Source organism: Callithrix jacchus, chromosome 13 (assembly GCF_049354715.1).
Source record: "Callithrix jacchus isolate 240 chromosome 13, calJac240_pri, whole genome shotgun sequence".
In the NCBI taxonomy this organism is placed as follows: Eukaryota; Metazoa; Chordata; class Mammalia; order Primates; family Cebidae; genus Callithrix; species Callithrix jacchus.
Window position 1 is genome coordinate 42,400,411 of NC_133514.1, and position 23,850 is coordinate 42,424,260.

Genomic DNA, 23,850 nt, shown 5'->3' on the forward strand with positions numbered 1-23,850 from the left:
TCCTATAATGATTGTATTAATTTATATTCCCAGCAACAGTGTATAAGTGTTCTCTTTTTTCTGCATCCTCATCTGTGCTCACTATCTTTTATCTTTTTGATGACAGCCAATCTAACATTATAGCTCATTGTGGTTTTGATTTATGTTTTCTGGTGATTAGTGATGCCGAGCATTTTTTAATTTACCTGCTGGCAATTTGTATGCATTCTTTTGAGAAAGTCTATTCCTTTATTATGTCCATTTTTTAATCAGGCTATTTGCTTTCTTGCTGTTTGAGTTTGTAAATATTTTGAATATTAACCCCTTATCAGATGTATGGTTTGCAAATCTTTTATCTTTTTCTGTGAGCTGTTACTTTACTCTGAGTCTCGTTTGCTGTACAGAAGCTTTTTAGTATGGCACAATTCTATTTGCCTGTTTTTGCATTTGTTGTCTGTATTTTTGAGGTCATTTTTCAAAAAATCATTACCCAGATTAATGTATGGAGCTTTTCCCCTATGTTTTTTCTACACTTTTACAATATCAGGTTTTATATTTAAGTCTTTAATTCATTTTAAGATAATGTATGTATATGGTGAGATATAAGGATCTAATTTCATTCTTCTGCATATAGGTAACCAGTTTTGTCCACACCATTTGTTGAGGAAACCTTTTCCTCATATGTATTCTTGGTGCCTTTGTCGGAAATCAGTTGGCTGTAAATGCATAGATTTATTTCTTGGCTCTCTACTCTGTTCCATTGGTCGATGTGTCTGCGCCAGTGCCGTGATGTTTGCCCATTTTGAAGTTAGGTAGTGTGATTTACTTATAAATTACCCAGCCTGGGGTTTTTCTTTACAGCAAAGCAAGAAAGGCCTAACACTATTGTTTAATTTCTTTTAATAGTAATTTATCATTTTGTATGTACAGATGTCATAGTTTTTCTAGAATGGTTATTTTCAAGAATTCAATATGTTTAGTGCTAATGTAAATAATATTCTTTAAAATGTCCTAGTTTTTATATTTTGTATCTTATATACAAATGGGATACTTGTGTATTCAATTTATACTCAATGGATTTTTGAGATTCACTTGGTAATTCAAATATTTTATCTATAGATTATTTTGGATTTTCTATGTTTATATTATAATAAGGTTTTCTTTGGATAAAGATTTCTTTTTAAAGTTTATATTTTTTGTAGCCATATTTACTGACTGGAATTTCCACAAAGATATATAAAAATGTTAATAGTGAATTATCTTAACTTCTTCACAATATTAGGAGGAAAGACTAAATATTCAATATTAATTATTTTCATTATTCATGTATTGTTGATCCCTTTCATCAAATTAAAAAACTTCAAGTCTATTTCTAGTACCTAAAAACGCATGTGTCTTATGTGTGTATCTGCTTATAAATTAGGGAATCCAGTCAAATTTAATCAAATAGTTTGAGTATTTTAGATACCTTATATAAGTGGAATCATGCAATAGTTGCCTTTGTGTGACTGTCTTATTTCATTCAGCATAATGTCCTTAAATTTCATCCATTTTACTGCATGTGACAAGATTTCCTTCTTTTTTCAGGCTGACTAATCCTAGCCATGTTTTGTTATTAATTTTTGCTGACCTCATGAAAGGAATCAGCATGTGTAGGACTGAAGTTCTATCTTCCTAAGTGTTTACTTGTTTGCAAAGAGGAAGCCATCAAAATCTAAATTTTCTTTATAAAACACGTTTTAATTTTGATTACAGTTGCTTTAAACTACAGTTACATGTGGATATTTAAATTCTTCTTAGGTCAGTTTTGGAAAGTGTCTTTTTTATAGAAATACTTCTATTTCATTTAAATGTTTTAATTTCTTACTATTACTAGTGACTATGAGTGTGTGCCTTTTCACTTCTGATATTGTTCATGTGTGTCTTCAAAATCGTTCTCTAGTATTAGCATATTTTAAAAGGTTTATTGATTTCCTTAAAGAAATAACCTCAGCTTTGTTTATTCTTAATATTAGCGTTTTCTTTAATTTTCATTAAATCTTTCAGTTTTCTATATTATTTCTTTCATTCAATTAATTTAACAATAGTTATAGGTTCATTTTCAATTTTCCTTTAACATCTTCAAGTGGTCTCAGATTCCCACTGAGCAAGGCCTAGCTATGTCAGTCATTTTTTTCCTATAATACTTTTATAGTATACAATTCAAAGTATATTCAAATTTCCACTGAATGTTCTTCTTTGATCTGTAAATTGTTTAGATCTTAAATTTGCTTTCGTTAGACAACATAATCTGAAGTATTTCAGTGATGAGAAATTGGTTAGACCTGTTATATGCCCAAGCATATAGAATATATCAGTAATTATTTCACATGGACTTAACATTTATATTTTGAAGTTGTGTATATCAAATAGATCATTTTTGCCAATCATATTGCTCAAATTCTTCAGTGTATTTGATGATTTTTCTCCTTTTCTTTTTGTTCTATCAATATTTTCTTCTTACAGGTTGAAGTTATATTAAAAGTCATAAAATTTTAATTATTATCATTATAACTTCCTAACAGCTTGCCCTTTTGCATTATAATACACTCTTCTTTTATCCTACTAATGCTGTTATACTTAAAAATTTGCTTCATTTTGTAGAACGTTCCTATGGTATATATTTGTTCATCTTTACTTTGAATGTTTGTATATCTGAAAATGTCTTTTTTCAGCAGCATATGGGGAAAATGTCTCCGAATTTTAGGATCATTGTCTTTGATTGATTACGGATCATCACAATATAATATAACAACGTATCATTGCATTTTAAAATATAACAGCAGCTTTTAATTATGGTACCACCTCATTACAATATTTTCTTATACCATGCCCCTGCTGACAGAATTAGTGTCTACTGACCCACAGAAATAGTGTGAGAGAACTTAAAAAAACAGAAATTTGTAATGTAAAACTCATTATCATGCATTTCTGATTACTAAATTATCTGTGAAATTATACATGTATATATATATATATATATATATATATATATATATATATGTACACCATATTTTCTGGTCAAATTAAAATCACAATATGCAGGTTTGAGTCCCAGGAAATCAGGTAATGTACATTCTCTTTTCTTCCATTGTTTTGTGTGTTTATCCATCGCAGGTAATTACTCTAGAAGACTGAATAAATGAAAAAAAGTCACCGTTATCAGCAAGTAAGTTAAAATGATAGCTACTTCAACAAAGAGCACGCAAGTAAACTGACTGCAGAGTAGACGCATATCATGCAATTTATTTTTAGCCAACGTTTTAAATACACAAATGCTAAAGAAGTAAAATTAACTAGGGAAAATAATTTAAAATATAACACTGCAAGACATTTTTAAATGGGAAATTTCAATATCATTTATAACTTGATCATGTCTATTACAAATTCTGAAAAATATTATAATTCTCAAAAATATTATCTGCTGTTTTTATTATATACAGGTATATGACTGTCACTACTTAATATATATTTAGTTTAGTTATGTGTATCTAATATACTGCATTGTCTCTCTCTCTCTCTCTCACTCATCCTTAAAGTATTTGAAACTCACTCATGTCGTTTGCAGGGACATGGATGAAGCTGGAAGCCATCCTTTTCAGCAAACTAACAGAGGAACAGAAAGCCAAACACCACAGGTTCTCACTCATAAGGGGGAGTTGAACAATGAGAACACATGGACACAGAGAGGGGAACATCACACACTGGGACCTGTCGGGGGATGAGGAGCAAGGTGAGGAAGAGCATTAGGATCAATACCGTATGCATGCAGGGCTTAAAACCTAGATGATGGGTTGATAGGTGCAGCAAACCACCATGACACGTGTATACCTATGTAACAAAACTGCACTTGTATCCCAGTACTTAAAGTATAATAAAAAAAAAAAAAAAAGGAAAGAAAGAAACTCACAGTGATATCATGGCATGTCTGTTGTCCAGCCTACCCTTTAGGTTCACTCTCACTTTCAAGTTGCCTGCATATTAAAAATTAAAACAATATTCAATTTTCTTCAAGATGGTTTTACAAACCTCTGTATTATTTGTTAGTCTTGAAACAGCTCTGAATTTTTACCTGAGATCGGGGTTCACCCCTTATTTGAGAATACCCTATCACTGAGAATATCTCTGCCCTGGTAATCAAGACTAATAATGCACATCTTTGCATCACTAAATATGAAAAAATGCAGCGATATATGTCTGTCTGAAAACAAACAGATCATTTTTGTATTCATAATATTATTGGTTAAATATCTTTAAACGTTTTTGCCATTGATTTTCAACCCATTACTTTCTATTCATATCACTAGCTATGCTTTTTCCCTAAAGATACTTGATATCTGTTTTTCCACAATAGTTATCCAATATGAGAAAACCACTTCAGGAAATTTAAGTATTTACTAATTAGTTTAGGTGCTGTACATTATTTCAGCAATTTCATATCAACTTTTGAAATATATTCTCTTTTCATTTACATTGTCTTATTAAGTACTTTAATGAAATTCAATTCATTTCAAGCAAAATGAAGGACACAGATATATAACTCTTAGGCAAAAATCATTTTATAGCAATTTTATTGAAAAAAATAAACAGTTTTAATATTTGCTTGTATTTTTATAGCAGATAGTTTTATTTTATTTTATTTTTGAGACGGAGTTTCGCTCTAGTTACCCAGGCTGGAGTGCAAGGGCGCGATCTCGGCTCACCGCAACCTCCGCTTCCTGGGTTCAGGCAGTTCTCCTGCCTCAGCCTCCTGAGTAGCTGGGATTACAGGCACGCGCCACCATGCTCAGCTAATTTTTTGTATTTTTAGTAGAGACGGGGTTTCACCATGTTGACCAGGATGGTCTCGATCTCTTGACCTCATGATCCACCTGTCTCGGCCTCCCAAAGTGCTGGGATTACAGGCTTGAGCCACCGCGCCCGGCCAGATGGTTTTATTTTTAATAAAAATTGTTTGTTTTCTGTTTTCTGTAAACTAGACATGGCTATCATCTAGATACGTTTTTTATTATGTATTAATTTTTAGTATTTTTCTACTTCTAACTGCTTGTGTTTCAATTTATGTTACTACAAAAAAAAAAAAAGCTAAATTGCTTTCCTGGGCTTTTTAAATTGCCTTCCATTAAAATAGCATAAAAATTCCTTAAGATATAGAAATATTACAAAGTTATTTAAGTATTATTAAGTTAATAATCCGTATTTAACAATTAAGATCAAAAAAATAAAAGAAGGTAAACTTTAAACTTTAATGGATCGCTAAACTTTATCTACTTTTGCCCCTAAAAAAGTCCAGATTCTTATAAGTGTAAAATTGCCAGCCTTCAAAAAACTCTGTTCATATATGTGTGCGCATGTATCATGATATATATTGTATATCGATATATCTATTATATCTATGTCTATTATATAGATACATCATATACAGTATATACCCATCGTGTGTGTGTGCATAAATATCATGTATATATATAGATACACCATGTATCTATATATATAGATACATCTTATAGATAGGTACCTATATATAGACATTGTATCTATTATATACATACATCGTATCTATATATACAATCTACACGATGTGTGTGTGTGTGTATATATATATATATATATATATATACGATTGTGTGTACACCAACAGATTTTTTGAAGGTTTGCAATTTTAATCTTATAAGAATCTCGACTTTTTTAGGGACAAAATTAGATAAAGTTTAGCTATCCATTAAAGTTTATCTTTAAAGTTTATCTACCTTCTTTCATTATTTGATCTTAATTGTTGAATATGGATTTCTAATTTAATAATACTTAAATAACTATGTAATATTTCTGTATCTTAAGGAATTTTTATGCTACTTTAATGTAAGGTAACAGGAAAACCCAGGATGAAAATTCAGCTTTTTAAAAAAAATATACATCATATGTCATATCTATATTTACATATATACATTTACACACACATTGTATATATATATATATATATATATATATAAATACACACATATACCAACAGATTTTTTTGAAGATCAGCAATTACATGTGTATATATGTATGTGTATGTGTGTGTATATTTTACATATATATATATATAATTTTTCTCTTTTTTGAGTCTCAGTCTCACTCTGTTGCCTGGGCTGAAGTGCAGTGGCACAATCTCGGCTCACTGCAGCCTCCACCTCCCAGGCTCAAGTGGTCCTCCCACCTTAGCCTCTTGAGTAGCTGGGACTATAGGTGCATGCCACCATGCCTGGCTAATTTTTGTATTTTTTTGTAGAGGCGGGGTTTCACCATGTTGCCCTAATCTTGAACTCCTGGCTTTAAGTGATTCACTTGCTTCGGCCTCAGAAACTGGTGGGACCTCAGTGTGAGCCGCCACCCCCACCATTAGTTATTAATATAGGAGTTATTAAATTCCCATACAAAGACAATAATTAAATTTGAACTATTATTACCTCTACCACAATGCTATTTATTGACTATGTTTATAAATTATACAAATAACAAATCTTAACTATGAAATCTATGTACTCATCGCTTGAATAGTCCTCAGTTCTCTGTTTTTTCCTTTGGAAATAAACTTTCCCCATTATAGCAATCAGTACACAGAAAACAATAAAGAAAGGAATGAGTAAGAATAATGGCCATCTCATTGGTTTGGAATGGTAAACGTTCTCAATGAAGCGCCTTTCTAGGAGGAAAAAAAATCAAATATTTGAAAGCAAGCACTGGAAATATGGCAAAGATATTTCTGTATTTTACTAAGTCTACCAGAATAAAACCTTTGAACAATTTAGTAATTTTATAATTAACATTTTTTATATAAAATAGATAACTTGAAAACATAAATGCCCAAAGTGACTCTTCTAATGCTTTTTAAAATGGATAGCTGTAGATCATAGGCTAATATTTTGTTGAGGATTTTTATATTCATATTCATGAAGAATATTGTTTTGTGATTTTCTTCTTTGTTGAGTTTCTTGTTTGAACGTGGCATCAGAATTATGTTTCCTCCTACCATGAGTTGACGGGAACTTCCCCATCACTGTTTTCTGAAAAGAGTATTGCTTTCTTTCAAGAATTTGGTTCCATTCACCTGTGAAACCATCTGTGCCTATCGTTTTTTGTTTGTTTGTTCATTTTTGTTGGTGGTAATTTAAAAAAATCATAAACCCACAGGTTAAGAAGAAGTGTGGTTTCTGACTTTTTGGTTGTGCCCTTTGGTTTATAATCTAAATAGTCCTTTTCACATCTGAGTACCTTTATCAGCCTGTTGCTTGCCTATATGACAAAGCGATTTATTAGTGTGGCCTTTGTTTAATGGATTGTGTTAGGTGATTGGGAACCAACGAACATACATGCTATCTTGATCAGTTTCAACCTGAGCTAATATAATTCTTTTGAATTTCTGATGTATCAAATAAAAACACAATCCATTAAACAAAGGCCACACTAATACATTTCTTTGTCATAAGCCTTTCTCTGTATTTGATCTTGTGAGGCTGTTATGAAATGACCAGTTTAAAATTCTTAGTAGCCTTATTGTTTGAAAGTTTTTATGATGCATTTACATAAAACACTTAGAAGGCCTTTGTATAGATGAAAGAGTCTCAGCTGGATGCGGTGGCTCACACCTGTCATCCCAACACTGTGGGAGGCCTAGGCAAGTGGATGATCCCTAGGTCAGGGGTTCAAGACCAACCTGGCCAAATGGTGAAACTCCATATCTACTAAGAACACAAAAAATCAGTCTGACGTGGTGAGGCGCACCTGTAATCCCCGCTGCTTGGGAGCTGGAGATTCACCTGGACCCAGGAGGTGGAGGTCGTGGTGAGTGGAGATGACATCATTGCACTCCAGCCTGGGTGACAGAGCAAGACTCCATCTCAAAACAAAAAAGTATCTAAGAGATATCAACTTAAGTTTTTCTGAGACTTTAACAAAGGGATTTACCATCAAAAGCCTTGCTTAATTTTGATCTCAGATAAAATTTGATTGCTTTAATCTCAAATTTGGAGCATTTGAGATTAAATTTCACCATTCCTTACTTTAAGAAACTTGCTGAGAATAAAAATTAGTTTTACTTTCACCAATAAAATTCTTGCTTGAACCAGTGTCCCAGAGTGTTCTAGTAGTTCCACAGTAGGCGTGACTTCAATTTTCCACATCACCAAAGGCGGCAGTGATGCCAAACAATTTACCACTTCATAATAACGGTTTCACGTTCTGCACCATGTTAACATGTTTTTAAACTGTCCTTGGATTGCTCACCAACTTCAACATGTTCTAAGACTTCAACAGTTTCCTGCCTTTCTATCTTCCATACACTTTCCAATTTCAAAGCTAAGGCCACATTTTAGATTTCTGTTACATAAATACACAACATATTGATAGCTAAATGTTTTTATTATTTATCGCTGTATAAGAAATTACCTTAAAGCTTAGTAACTTAAAGCATTCAATTTTGCTCATAATTTTGTTGGTCATGAATTTCAGGAGGGCTTATTAAATGGTTGTATTTTTGTTTCTGAGTGCAATCAAATTTCAGATATTGCTGATAATTTTCAAGAAGTGAATGAGAGAATGAATTTTCCAGGAATGAGAGTTACAAGGTAAGTATTCCAAAATACCTAGTTAGAGGCTGTAGGATGATCATGAGAGCCCTAGAATGTTAGTTCTGCGTATTTTACTGGTCAATCATACCACTAAAACCAATCTGGCAAGGAGTGGTCCCCCTTGCTCACCGGCATGTGTGTGCATAAATAGGAGCAAATAATTGCAGCCAACGGGAAGATAAGCTAATTGTTGCTGGTAAAATAGAAATAGCTTGAAAATACATTAATTAGAAAGTTTTAAACTCATCCATCTACTACTATATAACATGAAATATAATATTTCCAGATACTGGAATTAATGTAGAAAGTACTTATGACTCAAAATCAGAAAAAAACGGCTCTGATTGTGTGTGAATTTAGGTTTCTATACCAAATAAATCTCCTGGCCCTGAGCATTATTGGATATGCCAGTTAACTTCCGGCTTTCTCTAAAATTCATCTATCTAGCTTTTCCTGCTGTGATCAATATTACAGGGAACCACACTGCCCAAACTCCTTGACCTGCTGTCTTCCAGTCAGGTTTCATCACTGGGAATCGCTGAGTAAAATTTGGAGGATTCACAGAGTAAAAATAGCTCTGATATTACTCCACCTTCCTCTCCAGCATCGCCAACAGTGCCTGTATATTCTGTACGCCTCCAGCTCATGCTTAACAGTAACTCTCCCTGTGGTTTCAATCCTGCGATACATCCCTGCCTCGTTATGCAACATACTGTCTCTATGCCTGGGCCCTGACTGATATGTTCATAACATATGCTACATATGTTGTCATATATTACTCTCTGGAGACAGAAGTAAAACATACACGTTCATATGCAATTTAATGTCCAAACATAGTCTAGATATAAATTGGTAAACCAAATATTATTCATGTTACTAAATCAAATCAATTCAAATTATGTTTTAATTATATTTCCAATTTATTATTAATACTTACGAGGGAGGTTGGTTGGTGCAGGTGGAAAATTGCCACTGTCAGTACTCCCACCGGGCCAGAAATCTGATTGAGCGATGCAATCTGGAGGTAAATATGAAGGACCACAGTGACAGTGCTTTTTGTTATTGCATACCTAAAAGCAAGAGAAATATCGCCTTCTAAGATAAGCCTCTAGATGTGTATGTGTTCAAGTAAAATTATCAAATAATGTGTGTGTCAGATAAGGCCAGTTTTCCTTCGTGCAGGGTGTGTGTGTGTGTGTGTGTGTGTGTGTGTGTGTGTGTGTGTAGCAATGCATTTAGTTTCCTAAAATTAAGTTCAGTGATTTCTGTTTTTGCCTCAAAGTAGCGCTACTTACGCCTTTATTGTTGCATTTTTGTTTAGTACAATCATAACCCAAGTATGAAGAACTCACACATCTTTGATTCCTGCAAACCTAAAAAGGATGAACAAAAATTAGTTATTCAACATGCCACCTAGATTTGCCATTTAATTAAGAGCATTCCATGCCATGCTAATAAAAAGGGCACTGATTAGCAGCAAGCATTGCTATACTAACAATGAATAATTCATGTATTGAGCTACTATGTTTCCAGCACTAGATGAGACTCTGATTATCTGCGTGTAAACAGAGTAAACAAAGCAATAACAGCTTCTTCCCTGCTCAAACTGGGATAGCAGGTACAGATATGAAGGGAGGAAAACACAAATAAGTATGTAATGAATGCTGTAGTGAAAAAATTGATTTATGAAAGTATAAAATCCAGGAAATGTGTCTAATATTTGAGAATAGTAAAACCTTCTCATTGAGCCCCAATGATAGATGGGATTTAATTGGTATAGAAGTAGAAGACAGAGTATTATAAAAGACAAATAATATTTAAAATGACTCTACCATGGAATACTGTATTGAACCTTTGAGAAACATAAAGGGCAGTGTGACCATTCAGTCATTCATTAAATAAATATTTGAGTCCTACAGATGTACCTGGTTCCAAGGGAATCATCAGTGAACACAAATGTCATCTTGTTCACACCATAAAAAAGGAGAGAGAAACAAACAAAAAACTAGCTATTATGTGAGAGAAGATATTATTGGCAAGATTGTGTAGAATCTTATATTCTTCATGAACAAGTTGGCCAAATACAGCAATTTGCTGTATTTACATGTTGGAAGAAGGAAAGCTGATAAAAGTAGGTTTTGGAAAAGAGAATGGAAATAGCAATAGCTGAGAGATACAAAGTTAGAGTGCCATTTCTGTGGTCCACAAAAATGATAACCAAACGGTGAAACTGAGTGGTAATGGGATGGAAACCAGTAGATGTATTGTATTTGAGACAGAAATTTAAACCAGCTGAGTTGGAGCAATATACATAGTAGAAAGAGATGAGTGAATGATACCAAGGATTCTGACTTGTTTAATTCTCTTGCTGGCGGGTAAATCAACTGAGAATAGGAAAGTTAAGCACAAAGACAAAGATTTGGTAATTATTTTCAGAGATCTCTTTCAATCTATATCAAATAATACTGTGTTACAAAAGAACAAAAAATGTTTAATGCACTCACACAAACACTCAAAGCAACTAATGATAAGCCCAAGAACAAATAATTGGAAATATTTTTTATTTTAAACGTTTGCTAGAGAATATTGGCAATATTTTGGAATTTTTTCCTCTTATAATTTAGGAGTAAGGTCATATTACATTGTTAGCTTTGATTTGCATTTCCCTGTTAAGTAGTAATGTTGAACATTTTTAACGTATGTTTATTATCCTTTGTATGTCTTCTTTTGAGAATTGTCTATTCACATCCTTAGCCATCCTTTTGATAGGGTTGTTTTTTTCTTGCTGATTTGTTTGAGTTCCTGTTAGATACTAGATATTGGTCCATTTTTGGATGCGTAGTTTGCAAAGGTTTTCTCCCATTCTGTGGGTTGTCTGTTTACTCTGTCAATTATTTCTTTTGCCGTTCAGAAGTTTTTAGTTTAATTAAGCCCCTTCTGTTTATCTGTGTTTTGCTGAGTTTGCTTATAGGTTCTGGTCAGGAAGTCTTTGCCTAAGCCAGTGTTTAGAAGGGTTTTGCTGATGTTATCTCAGAAAATTTGTATGGTTTCAGGTGTTAGATTTTAGTCTTTATCCATCTCAAGTTAATTTTTGTATAAGGTGAGAGAAGAGAATCCAGTTTCATTTTTCTATCTGTGGCTTGACAATTATCCCAGCACCATTTGTTGAACACGGCGTCTTTTCCTCACTTTATATTTTTGTCTTCTTTGTCGAAAATCAGTTGGCTGTAAGTATTTGGCTTTATATCTGAGTTCTGTATTCTGTTCCATTGGTCTCTGCTATTTTTATGCCAGTGCCATGCTGGTTTTTTGTTTGTTTTCTAAAAAATACACACTAGCTTCTACATTGAGTACACAACCATGCTGTTTTTCTTTAGTATAGTTTGAAGTGGGATAGCATGATGCCTAGAGGTTTGTTCTTTTTGCTTAGTCTTGCTTTGGCTATGCGGGCTCTTTTTTGGTTCCATATGAATTTTAGGATTGTTTTATCTAGTTCTGTGAAGAATGATAATTTAATTTTGATGGGAATTGCATTGAATTTGTAGATTTCTCTTGGCTCTATGGTTATTTTCATAATACTGATCCTACCCATCCACGAACATGGGATATATTTCTGTTTTTTGTGCTGTCTGTATTTCTTTCAGCGGTGTTTTGTAGTTTTCCTTGTAGAGGTCTTTCACCTCCTTGGTTAGGTATACTTCAAAGTATTTTATTTTATTTCACTTTCCTTTTTTTGCATCTATTATAAAAGGGTTTGATTTCTGAATTTGATTCTCAGCATGGTTGCTGTTGGCAATATAGCAGTTCTACTGATTTGTGTACATTGATTTTGTATGCTGAAACATGACTGAATTCATGTGTCAGTTCTGGGAGCTTTTTGGATGACTCTTTGACACTGTCAGGGTATGTAATCATGTCATCAGAGAACAGTGACACCTTGACTTCCTCCTTTCCCATTTGGTTGCCCTTTGTTGGTCAGGTGAGTCTCTTGAAGGCCGCCGCCATTTGGTGGGCGAATTCTTATCAATTCTGCCATTCTGTATCTGTTAAGTGGAGCATTTAGGACATTCACATTCAATGTTAGTATTGAGATGTGAGGTACTATTCTGTTCATCATGCTATCTGTTGCCTGAATATCTTGTTGTTTTGTTGTGTGTGTGTGTGGTGTGTGTTTTATAGGTCCTGTGAAATTTATGCTTTAAGGAGGTACCATTTGGCATATTTCAAGACTTAGAGCTTCTTTTGGCAGTTCTTGTAGTGCTGGCTTGGTAGTGGTGAATTCTCTCAGCATTTCTTTGTGTGAGAAAGACCATATTTTTCCTTTACTTATGAAGCTTTTTCTATCTGGATTGGCAAATTTCAAGACTTAAACAGCTTCTTTTGGCAGTTATTGTAGTGTTTGTTGGCTTGGTAGTGATAAATTCTCTCAGTATTCCTTTGTCTGGGAAAGACCATATATTTCCTTTACTTGTGAAGCTTTGTTTAGCTGGATATAAAATTCTTGGCTGATAATTGTTTTGTTTAAGAAAGCTAAAGACAGGACTCCAATCCCTTCCAGCTTGAAGTGTTTCTGCTGAGAAATTTGCTGTTGATCTGAAAAGTATTCCTTTATAAAGAAAATGTAATATGATGCTTTTGTCTCACAGTTCTTAAGATTCTATTTTTTATCTTGCCTTAACATAACCTGATGACTATATGCCTAGGTGATGAGCTTTTTGTGATAAATTTCTGAGGTGTTCTTTAACCTTCTTGCATTAAGATGTCTCGATTTCTATCAAGGCCAGGGAAGATTTCCTCCGTTATTCCCTCAAATATGTTTTCCAAACCTTTAGATTTCTCTTCTTCCATGGGAACATTACTTATCCTTAGGTTTGGTTGTTTAACATAATCACAAACTTCTTGGAGGCTTTAAAAAATTTTTTTTCCTTGTCTTTGTCAGATTAGGTTACATTGAAAGCCTTGTCTTTCAGCTCTGAAGTTCTTCTACTTGTTCGATTTTACTGTTGAAACTTCCTGGAGTATTTTGCATTACTTTAAGTGTGTCTTTTATTTCCAGGAGTGGGGATTGTTTTTCATTTGTGTTATTTATTTCTCTGGGGATTTTTTCATTTATATTCTATATCATTTTATAGATTTATTTAAGTTGGTATCTGCCTTTCTCTGGTGCCTCCTTGACTAGCTTAATAATTGAACTTCTAAATTTTTTTTCTGACAATTCAGAGATTTCTTCTTGCTTTGGATCCATTTCTGGTGAGCTAGTGTGATCTTTGGGGGGTGTTAAATAACCTTATTTTGTCACATTACCAGAATTGTTCTTCAGGTTCCTTCTCATTGGGTAGACTATGTCAAAGGAAAGATCTGGGAATCAAGGGCTACTGTTCAGACTCTTTTGTCCCACAGAATGCTCCTTTGATTGGTGCTCTTCCTCTTCCCCTAGGGGTGGGACTTTTTGAGAGCTGGACTGCAGTGACTTATTTTTCTTCTGGGTCTTGCCACCCAGTGGAGCTACTAGGCCCTGGGCTCTTACTGAAAGTGTCTACAAAAAGTCCTGTGATGTGATCCATGTTCAGCTCTCTCAGCCATGGATACCAGCATGTTCTCTGGTGGAGGCAGCAGGGGAGTGAAGCAGTCTCTGAGGGATCTGGGTTGTAACTGTGTTTATTGTGCTGGTTTTCTCAAATGCTGGTTGTGCTGGCAATAAAGTTGTCACGCGGACAGACTCAGGACCTCTTGTTAGCCAGGATGTTACTTACAGGCGTTGGAATAACTGTTTTCTTCTTTCTTGGAATAGAGTTGCTCTTTTACAAGTCATTGCAAATATTTGAGTTGGTTGGCCTCCAGCCAGGAGGTGGTGCTTTCAAGAGAGCATCAGTAGTATAGGGAGAATACTAGCCTTCCTTAGGGTCATCTGGATAAGTATTCGGATTTCTTAGTTCATGGTGGGGCCATAGAGCTCCCAAGAGATTATGTATTTTACCATCAGGGCAGGTGGAGAAAGACCCTCAGGTGGGAACAGGGTTAGGTGTGTCAGAGCTCAGACTCTCCTTGGGTGGAGCTTTCTGTGGCCCTGTGAGGGATGGGCGTGTGATTCTCAGGCCAATGGAGTTATATTTCCTGGGGGATTATGGCTGCCTATGCTGCCTTGTACAAGACACCAGGGAAGTGGGGGGAAGCCAGCAGTGAAGGGCCTCACTCAGCTTTCCACTCAGCCAGAAAAACCAGTCCTCCCACTGTGCCCCACCAACAGTACCAAGTTTACATCCAGGCAGTGGTGTGCAGGGCTGAAATCTTTCCCCAGGCTACAAGCCTGGGCAATCAACGTGCAGCTAATTTGATCACTGTTTGCTAATAGATAACAATAGATGATATAGATGAAGGCAAAGTTTTGTGGTCACCACTTGGATAACACCTTCCCAAAATCTCTACCCTGCCGTGGAACAGAAACGTCTGTGACAATATTATGTATTGCATTTTTATGATAAACGGTAGCATGTTTTAAAGCTGCTGAAGTAGATGTCTACTTGATGGGACATCACCTTTGTCATGAACACTGTGGCAGGGCACTGCCCGTCATACATCCTTCATCCTGTTTACTGATTGTGGTGTGCACCCATTATTCCTTTAACTTCTCCCAATCATCCATTTTGAAATGTGGATATATCTGGAGTTCCAATCAACCATTTTGAAGGCCATATGAAAGAGGATCACAGTATAAGATCGATAGCTAAAAACTGGACTGAGTCTGGATCATTGATGCCATAATGGCACCCAGGAACTGCTCTGGATGGGCAACCTCCAAAATTACTTTGCACTATGGAAAAAAAATTAACTACCAACTATCTAAGCCACTCTTGCTGCTTCCTGTTTCCTGTGCAATTCCTACCTCACATAGCATCTTTTAGGCTGTTTAGACACAATGGAGAATTTAAAATTTAAGATAGTCTTGGGAATCAATTTGGTACAAAATTTACAAAGTAAATTTAATGAAAGCAAATGTGTTACAACATTTTTTAAGTTACTTGCGTTTTGTGTGAGAATTTGGAATGCCAGTTTTTTCATTTGTAAACACTCTTACCTTCTAATTTTCTAAATGAATGTTAGTAAAGTTAGGTTACAACAAAAGTACAGTTTATATGGCAAATACTTCAATTATCAAATAAATATATTTTAAATATGTACACATTCACAATGACATGCAATTAAGATGTGAAAATACTAATAGGTTTTATTTATACTTGGTTACAACCAAAATATGGACATTTTTGGTTTACTCTTCATTCACAAAGAATATCTTTTGCTCCAAAGTCAAATATACTTTTCTTTTCCCTGTTTTCTTCAATAAGGGATTTATTGTATTCTGTTACTTATTAAGCCAGAGAGGCTTTATAATTAAACATGAGATTAATTTGAGCTTGCACCTCCTTGTGTATATATATGTGTTTATATACAAGTATTTCGTATTTTATTTAATTAAAAAATCTAGAAAGGCAAAAACTGTTGATATGTATGCATAGGTACCATATTGAATGCAAAATAGGAAAGATAGATATGTAGATAGATAAATACAATTTTATGTGTGTGTGTGTGTGTGTGTGTGTGTGTGTGTGTGTCTATAAAAAATTGATGGGAGATTCGTAAAACTGAAAAGAGTAATTCTATCTCAGATATGCAAATTGGATTGATTTTGCTTTATTCTGTGAATTTGATTATTATTTTCATCAGGCATATATTATTTTACAATAGGCATATATTATTTTAATGGCTATTTAAAAATAATTACATCAAAAGATAGTTTATGACATTAGATATATTCTGTGTCATATGAGATAATTTAATAAAATACAGTGAATGAACAATGTGGTTTTCAATTCAGTAAATATACATAATTTCAATGAAAAAAGTACTAAATAACCAATGAAACAGTCATCGCAATGGCATATATGCATGAGTATTAGTATTATTTTTAAAGCTTTTTTCGATTTTCTGTATTGAATCTACACTTAAATTCCGAGAGAAAAATACGAATTATGTATCACTTAAGAACAGAGTCTACACCAGGTGCAATGGCTCACACCTGTAATCCCAACACTTTGGGAGGCTGAGGTGGGCAGAAAACCTGAGGCCAGGAGTTTGAGACTAGCCTGGCCAACATGGTGAAACCAGTCTCTACTAAAAATACAAAAATTAGCTGGGCATGGTGGAACCACCTGTTATGCTGGCTACTCAAGAGACTGAGGCAAGAGAATCACTTGAACCTGGAAGGCGGAGGTTTCCATGAGAAGAGACCATAGCACTGCACTCCCGCTGGGGCAACAGAGTGAGACTCCATCTCAACAAAGAGCAGAGTCTAAAATATTGGGAAATTATTTAGGAATGAAAAACTACCTACCCTATTTGAACCACAAGAAGTTCCATCTTTTATCCACATCTCTTGGCAGTCGGCATGATTACTGGGAAATTCCACAGCAACGCAGAGATGTTCACTTATGTTGGCATAAATAGTAGTGGCTCTTGGAATTCATAGTAAAAATTTCCCTACATATTTACATATTGATTTTCCACACTGCAGATTTCTATAATTTATCCATAAATAAAAATCATTAATTTTAATTTAGAGAAATACAAGAATATTATTTCTAAAACAGATAGATTTAAATAAAGTGTTCAAGCTTTGCAAAGGATATATGCAATTCATTTTAAAACACCAAAATAAATAAATAAATAAGGGCCTTGCCTAAATTGTCAATCACAACTGAACATTTTAGTTATTATGAACTAAGGTTGATGCAAAAATAATAGTGGGTTTTGCCACTCTTTCAATGGCAAAAACCATAATTACTTTTGGATCAACCTAATATTTCCTGGCCACCCTGACAACTTTTTTGTCATTTCTTCACTTTTCTTTGAAACTGAAACAAAATCAAACCCAAGCTAAACATGAATTTAACATCTGTTCACCTTTTGAGTGATTTTAAAATGAAAATTTCAAGGTCACTCACATTAATTAACAAAAATAATCACCAATTAATACTGTAGTTTTATCACTATGTATGTCACATAAGGTACTATGTCCTATAGATTAATGTGAGCATTTGCCTACAGTACATGCTACAAACTGTAAGATTTTTATTTGGCCCATGCATCTTGTTTGGAATCTTAAATGCTACCACATGACCATTGCTACATCAGAAGGTTCAGGAAACCATGCAGGCAGAGAGACTAACCTTAGGGCAACTATGTATGTTGAGATAGACAACAGATGTTGTCTAAATAGCCTCCTAGTTATCAAAATCTCAGCAGTGATGAAAATCTAGATATCTTGGAGCAATTTTCTATGGCTTGAACTTTTCTCCCTTAGGCCAAAAGAAGAAAACGAAAATGGGCAAACCAGCCCCTGAAGTGGCCAGGTGTCTCAGGCAAGGGCTTGGAGTTGATAAAAGCTGTTCCGCACTCATAGTGCACACGTGTTAAATGTTAAGTAATTTCTTTTTCTTTTTCTTTTTTTTTTTTTTTGAGAGGGAGTTTCACTCTTGTTGCCCAGGCTGGAGTGCAATGGCATGATCTTGACTCACTGCAACCTCCGCCTCCTGGGTTCAAGCGATTCTCCCATCTCAGCCCCCAGAGTAGCTGGGATTACAGGTGCACACCACCACACCTGGCTAATTTTTGTAGTTGTTAGTAGAGATGGGGGTTTCACCATGTTGGCCAGGCTGGTCCTGAACTCCTGACCTCAAGTGACCCATCCGTCTCGGCCTCCCAATGTGCTGGGATTACAGGGGTGAGCCACTGTGACTGGCCTAACAGTAAGTAATTTCATAGAACATCAACCTTAGGCAAAGCCATTCTGTGATCATGAAAGATTAAGAGAAAAAGCAAGTTCACTCCATAGATCATGTCTGAACACAGAGGAGAAACATAAACATTGTCCAAACCACAAATTTACTGTACATTTTCATGATTCAACTAATAGGTGTGACTATTGCCTCATTAGCAATTCCAGCTTTGGCTTCACTTTAGCCTTCCCTCTTCATATATGAGATTTATTAAGATACATGGTCATGTGCATCTTACTACAATATGTCTCTTACTATATCTTACTACAATGTAGCTCTACTTAAAAACATCTAATTTAGAGCAAAGATCCAATTCCTGAAAGCTTTTTAAAAATGACTTAACACAAGTCCAAATCTCTAAACTGGCATGTTTCACAATTTCTTATAATGTGCATTTTTACCACTCAACATGTAGAAAATCCCCACTTGTTCTACTACAGCTGCCTTCGTCGTGGTCTTTGGCTGGAGGGCATTGTAGTAAGGTAGAACTGTAATCTGAAGACCACCTGCTTAATACTTGGAAGACGCTGGAATGTAACTAGAAAGGGAAGAACTATATAACTGAGCTTTAAGAATGGGAACTGCAGCACAAGATGTTCTGTAGATGGGCTTTGTTTAATAATTTATGAAAGCACATCCAAGATTGAAGATTCTTAGCTGGAACAATCCAAGGACAGAATTAAAATATGAGCCTAATATCAATTAGATGACTGGAAACGTAGACTGAGAACTAAAATCTGAATATAAATTTCAGATTTATACTCAGCCTAAAACCTGGATGACCGCCGAACTAATCTCTTCCATTCCAAAATTCTAGCCTTCAGAAAGGCAAAAGTGAATGCAATTTCTATTATGTATTAGTCATATTATATATATAAAGTTTAAAAATATGCTAAGCATACAAAGAAAAAGTAAAATATAACAAACAGAGAGGGTAAATAAATCACTGGATACTAACACCAATACTACCCAGACATTGCATTCAGCAGAGAAGCCCTTTAACACAGGTAACATAAAAGGAATCAAAGATGAAAGGAAAATAGAGTTATACTAGCTAGAAGCTTTCCTTTAGTCAGTATATGCTTTAGCAATTATAAAGCAAATGTCTGTGCATGTGGAACTTGAGTATATGAGAAAGCAACTTGTATTTCTAAGATGTACTTTATGACACTTAATTGGAATTAGAATTATCACTAAGTTGTCTTAAATGCAGAGATTTAAATAAATGAATATGTGATACATGTATGTGTATATATGAAATGCATGTCCTAGCGCCGTTGACTGATAGGCCTGAGAGGTAATGAGAAACAGCAGACGGGCACACAGCTTGTGCTTAGGTATTTATTTTCAAATACCATCTTCTAAGAAAAGGAATCGAGGCTCCTTGGATAAATAGCTGAATCCAGAGCAGAAGCAGAAGAAGTACCATGCAGCCTATGACATCTTTCCTTGTGCTAGAAAAAGTTGGAAGTTATTAAAAAGTCATACAGACTTTTGAAAAGGACACATTAACAAACTCAAAGGGATTCCCAGTAGTCAAAATTAAGACAATTTGAGAAAGTATCAAAATAAATAATGATAGTAATGTATTCTATCCTATTGAATAAAATAATAATTACTGTCTGAACTGACATACATAAATATATAGATAAGCAAATAAAAATAGAGAGTGAATTCTTCTCCCTACATTTCTGACTAATAAAGGCAAAGTCAATTATACAATTAGAAAATCACCAATGGATTGATTTTAAAACTAGTTTGTGAAAGTTTCAGGAGAAACAGAATATGCCCAGAGCCTCAGTATAACTCCTTCAAAATCACACAGTAAACACAAAAGGAAAAAAAAAATTCACAGTTGAAAGACTTAAAGAATAATGACTTTATCAAAACATTTAACCTAAAATGTCTAATGCTGAAAAGAAAATGGCATGTACCTTGAAAAAAATCAAGGGCACAACAATATCACTTCAGTGACAAACATGCCAAAATGCATAACTTATATATAATCTTGAAAAATATCAAAGAAACCTAAATTGTGGGAAAATTCTACAAATTACTTAACCAGTATTATTTAAAAACAAACAAAAGAAACAAACAAAAAAATTAATAAAAAGTAACACAACTAAAAAGAAAAAAAATTTCAAACTAAACAACTCTAAAAAATACATTATGAGAGGCCAGTCCCAGTGGCTCACGCCTGTAATCCCAGTATTTGGGGAGGCCGAGGTGGGAGATTGAGATCAGCCTGGCCAACATGGCAAAACCCTGTCTCTACTAAAAATACAAAAAATTAGCCGGGCATGGTAGCAAGCGCCTGTAATCCCAGCTACTCGGGAGACTGAGGCAGGAGAATGGCTTGAGTCCAGGAGGCTGAGGTTGCCGTGAGCCGAAATCGCTCCATTGCACTCCAGTCTGGGTGAACGGGAGCGAAGCTCACACACACACACACACTGAGTAAACACGAATATCTGACACTGGGCTTCTTCCTGAACAAGAAAAATAGACTAGGCCGGGCACAGTGGCTCGCACTTTGGGAGGCCGAGGTGGGTGGATCACGAGGTCAAGAGATCGAGACCAGCCTGGTCAACAAGGTAAAACGCCATCTCTACTAAAAATACAAAAATTAGCTGGGCATGGTGGTGCACGCCTGTAGTCCCAGCTACTCGGGAGGTTGAGGCAGGAGAATTGCCTGAACCCAGGAGGCGGAGGTTGCCGTGAGCCGAGATCCTGCCATTGCACTCCAGCCTGGGTAACAACAGCGAAACGCCGTCTCAAAAAAAAAGCCCAAAATTACTCTATTTAAACAATGAATGAAATTGTAATATGAGTCATGTTTGATAGCTATAATAACTTATGTAAGAAAACATCTTCATTTTCAAGATAAATTGAGGATTTATTGAGGAATAAATACACTGATTTATTGAGGAATAAACAAGCACAGTCTTCAATTTTCACTCAAACAGTTCAGAAAAAATAATTATGAAGAGAGGAGAGAAGAGTTAGAATAATAGAAGGTCAAGCAATGAGGAAAGACACAATCTGCACACCTAAGCAAAGGGTGTAAGGGAATTCCTTGTACTATTCATGGAAACGAGAACGTTTGTTACAGAAGTTTTTTGTTTTTTGTTTTTTTTTGGAGACGGAGTTTCGCGCTTGTTACCCAGGCTGGAGTGCAAGGGTGCGATCTCGGCTCACCGCAACCTCCGCCTCCTGGGTTCAGGCAATTCTCCTGCCTCAGCCTCCTGGGTAGCTGGGATTACAGGCACGTACCACCATGCCCAGCTAATTTTTTGTATATTTTTTTAGTAGAGACGGCGTTTCACCATGTTGACCAGGATGGTCTCGATCTCTTGACCTTGTGATCCACCCGCCTAGGCCTCCCAAAGTGCTGGGATTACAGGCTTGAGCCACCGCGCCCGGCCCTGTTAGAGAAGTTTTACTTTACCTTTGAAATAAATCAACATAAATTTTACGAAAAAGAAATGGGTTTCCACAACATTCTAGTTCTAATGTATTGATTTTTTCAGTTTTGAGATGGAGTCTCGCTCTGTCGCCCAGGTTGGAGTTCAGTGATCCGATCTCAGCTCACTGCATCCTCCGCCTCCTGGGTTCAAGCGATTTTCCCACCTCAACCTCCCGAGTAGCTGGGATTACAGGCACCCGCCATCATGCCTGCGCCATCATGTCTGGCTAATTTTTGTATTTTTAGGATTTTCCCATGTTGCTAGCTTGTCTCTAACTCCTATCAGGGGATCCAGCCTCCCAAAGTGCTGAAATTACAGGCCTGAGCCACCCTGGCCGGCCTTCTAGTTCTAATGTATTTAATAATAGTAACTGCTAATAGTTAACACTTTATAGTACATACTGTGTATCAGTTACCAGTCAAGTGTTTTTCATAGAGTGTCTATGTTTCCCATTGGCACCAAACCAGTGATGTGTTATTCATGTGCATATTTTGCATATAAAAAAACTGAAATACATGCCTGAGGTCACAAGAGTGGGGTTGGGATTTAAAACCAAAATGTCTGGCTGTAGAGCACACGTTCTTAAATACCACACTTTGCTTCTTAAATAGTAAAAATTCATGTATTTTCACTTTACTACTAAGGGGATTGTCATCCTTTGTAAAAAATAAAGTAACAGCGTGAGTAATAAAAATAATTGCTGATGGGTAATTAATGTACCTGTATGAAAATTAAACACTTTGTGGAAAAGCACAAATGATAATTTGGGTATAGGAGAGAATAAATACAGACTTCTTTGTCTATGATATTTATAATTTGAATAAACAGGGTCTTTATGTTCAGGGGATATTTTGCTTACACATAATCTTAATTATTTGATGTTATTTTCAAATATAAGATGATACGTAGAGGTTCTAAGATTAATTTCTGAAAACATACTCAGCTCCACACTGTGTGTATCTTGAATCAACTTCACCACAGTTTCCAGATACATCAGTCTTTGAATTACGGTGAGAATAACATTCTGCAGGACCAAACTCTACTTCTGAAAATAAAAAGGTGTGGTTATCATATTAAACACATAGTAATTAAAAATAAGTAACAAATACATTTAAAATTCTGAAATGGATTAAGATACTCATTGTACAAAATAAGATCATAATATAACATTCAAAATAAAAATAGATTTAAGATCATACAAAACCACTTCAATGAAATGTTTAACAATTGAAAGGACTCCTGTCTACTATCCATAGACATATCCTAGACATACTCCAGAGCTAACCATTGTGTTGCTTAACCTGTAGTTAAGTAATTTAAGTATTTTAATCTAATTAAAATGTATTTTAATTTAAGTAAGTTTTTATAATAAGTCAATATCTGTTAATATGTAGGAAACTTTTTACACATAATTGACTTCTTTGTTGATAAACAGTTTTAGCATGAAGGTATTTTCAAGTCAAACCACTAACCAATTATCTTATGTTTTACATGATAATTTCCCCAGACCAGAGATATATTGGAGTCACAATTGATTCATTCACCCTCCCATCATTCAACCTATATGCATAATCTGCATCATTTTAATTCTCATAAGATTCAACCTACTTAAAAAGCAGTTTATTTCTGATAACCTCCATCTGCTCTGCTTGATGGACTTAGTCAAAAATCTTTGACAGGGAGACTTAACCACGGCATAAGAACGCAGCAGTACAAGGCTCGCTGCCAGGGTGGACAGACTCAGAGCTCAGCTGCAACCCACAGATGCAGCAGTGAGCCGAAAAGTAACAGAGGTCATCTGCAAAGCTCGTTATGGGTAAGCAGTCAACATTTTAACCTTGGCTAGGGTAGCAAGTCATTGCTGGTAGATGAAAAAATAGGCCAAAACAAAGAACTAAAGCCAAAATCTACAGCTCAAAGTGAGTT

At 35.1% G+C, this 23,850-nt stretch overlaps 1 pseudogene; it reads right to left on the bottom strand.

Moving 5' to 3' along the window:
• Window positions 1-1,286: 1,286 nt before the first annotated feature.
• LOC144576553 (disintegrin and metalloproteinase domain-containing protein 2-like) lies at window positions 1,287-22,997 on the bottom strand (annotated as a pseudogene).
• Window positions 22,998-23,850: the final 853 nt, after the last annotated feature.